The sequence below is a fragment of the Macrotis lagotis genome, chromosome 8, assembly GCF_037893015.1.
Source record: "Macrotis lagotis isolate mMagLag1 chromosome 8, bilby.v1.9.chrom.fasta, whole genome shotgun sequence".
Taxonomy (NCBI): domain Eukaryota; kingdom Metazoa; phylum Chordata; class Mammalia; order Peramelemorphia; family Peramelidae; genus Macrotis; species Macrotis lagotis.
The window spans coordinates 180,531,412-180,539,310 of record NC_133665.1 but is presented as its reverse complement, the minus strand read 5'-3'; positions in this window follow the sequence as shown (position 1 = coordinate 180,539,310).

Genomic DNA, 7,899 nt, shown 5'->3' with positions numbered 1-7,899 from the left:
TGGCTAAATTCTAAAATTTCCAGTCTGATGTACTGTTGTCTTTATACCCCATGGGTTCTATAATCAACTACAAACTTCTCCAGTTGGTTTTGAAGATCCTATCTTTAGTCTTTGCCAATCTTTCCCACCTCGGTGGACATTGCTTCCTATCGTGAAGTCTGCAATACAAACCAGCCTTCTATCTGCTTTCAACAAACAATCTTTCACCTCCTGTCTCCCTGAATTTACACTGGATTCCTTCCTCACCTTTACCTCACACAACTCTTCATTTCCTTTAACACTCAATCCAAATACCATTTCTTCAAGAAGCCCTCCTTTCCTGATTCTACACTAGCTGAGGGTGGCCATCTCCCTAGCATTTGACTCTCTTGAATTTGGTCTCTTTACAGTTTGGAGTGGAGGGGTACCAGGTTCAGTGTCACTTTGGGTCATGATCCTTGGGACAGTTGTTTCAGTTCTGTGCTCCAAGCATCTCTTTGGGATAATAAATCACATAGAAGGCACCAAATGGAATCCCAATAGCCAAAGGTTCCTCACTATGGGGGTTCAATCCTGTGTTATTTAAATCCCAGGTAAAGTTGAGGATGTGCCTATTCTCTTTTCATTTAATTTTTTTATATATAAAGGAGTACATATAAAGATACCTATATATTTATCTATCTATAGATCCATATTAGCAGTTACACATAAATATAGTTATATATAAACATAGACATGAACAAAATATACATGTGGCATATGTGCATACATGTAGGCATCTATATGTAATTATAAATATAAATGCTTACCTATATGTGTGTATGTGTATTTGTATTCCCAGAGACCAACACAAGTAAGGAAAACAAACAGGTTCCATCATTCTTGCTTACTTTTCTTACGAAGCTATTAAAAACCAATTCTTTCACAAAACCTAAAGAGTTAACAAAAGCAGCCCTTCTTCCCTGATCTGTATAATGAGTCACTTGGACAGTCTCTGGTGCAGGTATCTGCCCACCATTCCTGAGTTCTCATTGGCTGGACTTTCTGAAAACCTGCATCAGTGTTCCCTAGCAACACTTTTCCTCCATCCATGCCAGAGGGGATCAGAGACTGTGGGGGTGGGGTGGAAAATTACTGGTCTTCATTATTTCCTCCAGATCGTACTCCCCCCTACGCCATCTAACAAAACAAAGAAGCCAACAATGATTCTCATGGACTTTTCTCCCAGATTTCAGCCATTTTTCTCTCCTCTATCAAAAAGCTTTTTCTGCAACACTCTCTCTCATGTCATAATCATACAATCTACCACTTAGGTCAAAATGCCACATATTTTTCATCTTTCTACATATGGTCTCAGGTATATACTTTGAATTTATGAGGTCACAGAATCTGTGGAGGGAAAACCTATGCCTCACCTATGCTAGGGATTTGACCTTGTCTCATGGAGAGATTTCAAGGGGTTAAACTATGATAATAGATGAAATATAATGTTTCTTTTAATGATTTAAAAGTGTTCTTCTGGCATATGGTTCAAAGGCTATCCTAGATGTCTAAGGGGTATAGAACAAAATAAACCATTAAGAAGCCAGACACTATACTAAGACTGGATGAGACAATGTTGAACCAAGGCAGCATCCCTGCCCTCAAAGTGCTGCTAATCTAATGGGAAAAAATGCAGAGAATTCATTTACACAAGTAACTGTGATACAAAGTGGTTGGAAAATAGGTTCCATGTAAAGAAAAGGTCCAGGCAAAGGACTCTGAGAAATCTGAGGAAAGACAAATATCTTTTCTGGGCTTCATAGCAAAAAGAAGAAAGGGAACTCTAGCGGGGAGAGCAAAGGATACAACCTAGGCAGTAGAGTCCATGGTCATCTTGGTGGAGGTCTCAACATATTGAGGGTCTTGCTTCTTTGTTTCCTGTAGTTCCCTCATCTAGCCCAGAGTTCAGTAAGCCCTTCTTAAATGCATTAATTAATGGCCTTCTATGTACCAGACTCTGCTGATAATAATAATAAGGAAGACCAAAGACTATATCCTTCTCTCAAGGAGCTTCCAGTCTAATGAAAAAGAAAGAAATCAGTTGAGTGTCAAAACAAGATACAGACAGGATAGATGGGAGAGCATCTCAAAGGGAAGACCAGGAGGATTTAGTAACTTCTAGATGATTCATTGTTTGCAAAGAAATTGAGAGGAGCAATAGGTTATTATTAAAATCCTCTCCCCCAAATCCTTTGGAATATTGGTTTGCAGGGTAACTGACCCCTGCATCCTGCCAGATAAAAAGGAATGAAGGTATTACTTAATCCCACTTTGTGGTAGAGAGGATGCTAGTTCACTATTTTGCATCTGTTCTTTTATTTTTGACACATTTATAATCAGTTCCTCAGCATTTCTCCTTTCCCCTTATTAATTTGTTTTGCAAGGCCTTGGGGTTCAGTGACTTGCCCAAGGTCACAAAGCTTAGTAATTATTTAGTCTCTGAGTCTGGATTTGAACTCAGGTCCTCCTGACTCCAGGGCCGGTGCTCTATCCACTTCCTTTCCCCTTCATGAACAAAGAAATTGAAGAAAAATTCCCATAATAAAAATGTATACATCCCTTCTAGAAGTATGTCTTCTATGGCCTCCTGCTTTCCCATGGGTCCTCTAACACTATGGTGGCTTTTCTCTCTACCTCCTTCTCCTCCTTCCCTTCTGCTGCTGCTGCTGTTGCTTCTGCTTCCTCTGCTCTACTTCCACTCTTCCTCCTTCTTCTTTTAGTTCATCGCTTACTCTCTTTATCCTTCATTTTTTGTTCCAGTTTTGTTGTTTGTCAATAATTATCTCTTTCTCTACTATCTCTGTCTGTGTCTCTGTCTCACTCTGTCTCTGTCTATCTATCTGTCTCTGTCTCTGTCTCTGTATCCTCTGTATCTCTGTCTGTCTCTGTCTCTGTCTATATATATGTATATATACATAGTTATATTATATATATATATATACCCAGAACCTAGGACAGGTCAGGAAATCTAACAGTTTCCATCAATTCTTATTTGTTTTCCTTGAGAAGTTATTGAAAACCAAATCTTTCACAAAACCTATAGAGTTAACAAAAAACAGCCTGCTGGTCTGTATAATGAGTCACTTAGACAATCTCTGCTGCAGGTATCTATCTTCCCACCATTCATGAGTTCTCATTGGCTGGAGTTTTGATAAACTTACATCAATGTTCCCTAGCAACACTTTTCGTCCATCCATGTCGGGGGGAACAGAGACTGTGGGGGTGGGGTGGGGAATCATGGGCGATTTATTGAATGAAATTTTATTGGAATAAGCAGTAGCTTATTATTAAAATCCCCTTCCCCAAATTCTATTGTAATACTTATTTTCAGGGGACCTGAACCCTAAAAGATATCATGATCAAAAATAATCTCTCCTTGTAACTAGGAGAGGAATCCAGTTTTTGATTTTATATTTTTCTTTGTTTATTTTAGCCATTATTTGTTATTGGTTGCTATCCACTTCTCCTTTCATTCTAATGAACAATACAAGAGAAAACAAAATATAATTCCTTAAAAGATGCAGATCCCTACCTTGGTTCCTTCTAGAGGATGTCTCCTGAGTTCTCCTGCTTCATCCTAGACTCCTCTGACATCATAGTGGCTTCACAACCAAAGAAGAAAGTCTTTACAACCAAAGACTCTTAGAGTCATCTGTTAGCTGGTCTGTCAACATTTATGAAATTATTATTGTAAGATAAACACAAATGGGAATTGCTGGGGATGCAAAGAAAGTCCAAAGTAGCCCCTGAGGCCTCCCAGTCCCGTGAAGGAGAAAACATGCAACCAATTCTGCACCAACAATAGATACAAAAGATGACTTGGGGAGGATCAGCAGAAATGGTAAAATCCTAAAATCCCCAGTTCAATGTATAGTTGTGTTCACGTCCTACATTTGTACCCTGTGGGCTCTAATCAACTACAAACTTCTCCAGTTGGCTTTGAAGATCCTATCTTCCCCAATCTCCACCTATCTTCCCTACCCCAGCAAACACTGAAATCTTGAAATCTGCAGTATGAGCCTGCCTTCTCTCTGCTTCCAACAAACAACCTTTCACCACATGTCCCTGAATCTATACAGGTCTCCCTCCTCACCTTTGCCTCACACACAATTCTCCTTCAACACACAACCCAAGCACCATTTCTACAAGAAGCCTTCCTTTCCTGATTCCACACCTGGTAATGATGGCCATCTCCCTTGCATTTGGCTCCTTTGAATTTTGTCACTTCATGCTTTTATCCACAGTTAGGAGTGGAGGGGCAACCAGGTTCAAAGCCAGTTTGGGTCATTTGACTTGGGATGGTTGCTTCAACTCTATGCTCCAAGCATCTCCCCAGGATGATAAATAACAGAGAGTATGCCAAATGGAATCTCAAAAGTCAAAGTTTCCTCACTTGGGGGGGAATCTTGAATCAATGAAATTCCAGGAAAATTTGAGGATGTATCTATTACCTTTGCATTTAGGTTTTTTAATATAAAGGAGTTTACATACAGATACCTATGTATTTATCTATTTATTTATGTATCCAATCTTCAACTACATATAAAAATAGGTATATATAAACAGAAACATGAACAAAATATCCATGGGGCATATGTGTACACATATAGGCATCTACATATAATTAAACATATTAATGCTTACATATGTATGTAGATGTGGATATTTCTTTGTATTGCTAGAGACCAGCAGAGGTCAGGAAACCTAAGAAGTTCCATCAATTCTGGCTTATTTTTCTTGAGAAGTCATTAAAAACCAAATTTTCACAAAACCTATAGGGTTAACAAAAGCAGTTCTCTGTTGGTCCGTATATTGAGTCACTTAGACAGTCTGTGCTGCAGGTATCAGCCCATCATTCCTGGGCTCTCATTGATTGAACTCTCTGAAAATCTATATCAATGTTCCCTAGCAACAGTTTTTCCCATCCATGTTAAGGGAGAACAGAGATCATGGGGGTGGTGTGGAACATCAAGGGGCTTCATTGTTATTTCCAGACCATGATTTTCCCCTACCCTATCTATCAAAACAAAGAATCAAACAATGATTCTTACAGACTTTTCTCCTAGAGTTCTCCCATTTTCTCTCCTCACAGGTACAAAGCTGGTCTTTCATAAGTCTCCTTCTGCCGCACACTCTCATGCTATCATAGCTACCCAACCCACCACTTAGGTAAACATTTCACATATTTTTCATCATTTTTATTTGCCTCAGGTAAATAAGTAAGGTTTATGAAATCAACAAGTGTGTGTGTTGGGGGGGGGGAGATGACGTGGTCTTGAGATTCAAAGATCTCAACCGTACTATGCAGACTTGACCAGAAGTTGTAGCCTCTGTGTTCTAGTGGTTTCCATGTATTCCATTCTAAAAGTGAATGGGAAAAATACTACATCTTTATTTTCCCTAACCAAAAGTTAAAATTTAACATTGCCTTCAACTTTATTGAAAAAATATTCTTCTCCAAATTTTATTGGAAAATATTCTTCTCCATATTGTTCCCCAGATGGCCAAGAGGTACAGGTAACCTAGATCCATGCCAAGGTCATACCTTTTATGTGGGTCTCCGGTCTCCTGCCCTCTCCTTTACTCCAGGACTGTATTCTGATTCACCCTTTATCTCTGTGTAAAACTCATTCTCCATCCCCCTCCTTATATATTGGTGTCTTGCATCATGTTTTCAGACATGTGCCTCATCTTTAAGGACCTTCACCAGTCCCTCAAGGTAACATTCTCTTTCTCAATGGAACATCTAGGAAAATGGACTTGTCTGCTCTGTTTGACTCTATATCCAAATCTTCTTTTAGTCCTTAACCTTGTGTAATGCAGTTTGTAGCTTCATTCCTAATTGAAATTCCTGTCCTAAAGGCACCAATTATCTATTAACTGACAACTCCAATAGCCTTGTCTCAGGTCTCAATCTTCTTCCCCTCTCTCATACTCCTCACATTTCTAACCATTCTCTCCTCCTGGGGACACTCTCAGTCTTTTGGTGATCTAAGTCTTTCCTGGTTCTCCTGCCTGGCTGACTCCTTCTCAATCATCTGATGATCACCTAAGTCAACTATATCATGTCCTCTAATTATGAGTGTCCTGCAAGATTCTCTGCTTTCCTTTTTCTTCTTCCTTCCTTCTTTCCTTCCTTCCTTTGTTCCTTCCTTCCTTTATCTCTTTCTGTCTCTGTCTCTCTCTCTCTCTTCGTGTCTCTTTCTCTGTCTGTCTCTACTGCTCTGTTTCTCTCTCCCCTATCTCTCACTTTGCCATGGTTTTGGAATGAATTATCATCTCTTAACATATGACACCCAAATGTTGTATTTCCAGCCTCTGGTTCTCCTGAGCTTAAGATCCACCTCACCAACTCCCTCTTGAGATATTTCAAATTGTAATATCCCAGAACCACCTCAAAATCAACCAAATCAAAGATAATAAGGAGAAGTATTCTACAAGATTAAAATGAGAAAGACTTGAATAATTATTTCTAAAAAACTCCTTGGATTTGATTGCACTGTGGTGCCAATTTAGATGAGTATTGTTGGGACAACCAATCGACATTACTCAATCACAATCTTCATTAAAAAGGCACAGATTCCATGAGGTAATAGGTCTTATATTATCTGTCTGTCTTGTAGCTCATCTTGAGGATTGTGTTCAGACCTGGAAATCCTGGTTGAGTAAGGATATTGAAAACATGGGAGTGTCCCAAGAAGAAACAACTTGGAGAGTGAGGGATTACTTGCTAATATCCCATGTGGCTCAACTGAAGGAGCTTTGGATGTTAAACCTAAGAATATGGAAGAATTAGTGGGGTCCATGGGAATCATCTTCAAGTACCTCTGGGAATGTCACAGAGAAAAAGTTCTGTTTGGCCCCAGAAGACAGAACCAAAAAGATGGTGTGAAAGCTGGAAAGAGGCTCAACAAGACTCAAGGTCAGTAAAAATTGTCCAACTTTCTATAAATGAGAACTGTCCACAGAGGAGCAAAGGGGAATCAGTTGCGAGAGAGAGAAGGGAAGGGGAAGAGGCACTACCTGGAAGGTTTCTAGTGAAGGTTAAAAGATCACTTATTATTTACGTTATGGTAGAGATTCCTTTAGCATATGACATGCATGAAGTGGTTTGTGGATCCCAACTCTGTGAAAATTCCTTGATGTTATAACATCCAAAACAGAACTCTTATATTCTCTTTCCCACTAACACTCCTTCTGCAACAAATGGCCTCTTTCCTTTCCAAGCACAATCCATACTTCCAGGCTCTCAATTTGATGACCTAGGTATTGTCCTCAGTTGTCACCTTCTCTCACTCTTAATGGCTAATCAGTGCCCAATCTAGCCGTTCATCTCTCCACTATTTCCCCTCCAGCTGACCTCTGCTTCCTCCTCACAGAACCTTCACCTTACTTCCCACCCCAATCATCTCTCACTTACATAATGGCAATGGCCTCTTATTGAGGGTTCAGTCTTTTCCATTCAGTCCATCCCCAGCTCAGCAGCTACCAAAGGGACCGTGAATTCTCCTCTTGTCACTCTCTTATTTAGGAAAGTTCAGTGTCACTTTACAGAGTCACTTTACACTCTACAATCAACTACAAACCACTTCAGTTGCTTTGAAAATCCTATAAAACCTAGCCTCCACCTCTCTTCCCCACCTAAAGGGACATTTACTCCCCATCTTGAAGTCCGCAATACAAACCAGGCTTTTTCTCACAATCTTTCATCACCTGTGTCCCTGAATTGATACTTGACTGTCTCCTTGCCTTTGCCTTCCTTTTCCTTCAACACTCAATCCAACCACCATTTCTACATGAAACCTTTCTTTCCTGAGCCAACATCTGTCATAATAGTCTAGCCTAACTCCCTTGTATTTGACTGCCTTGAATTTTTGT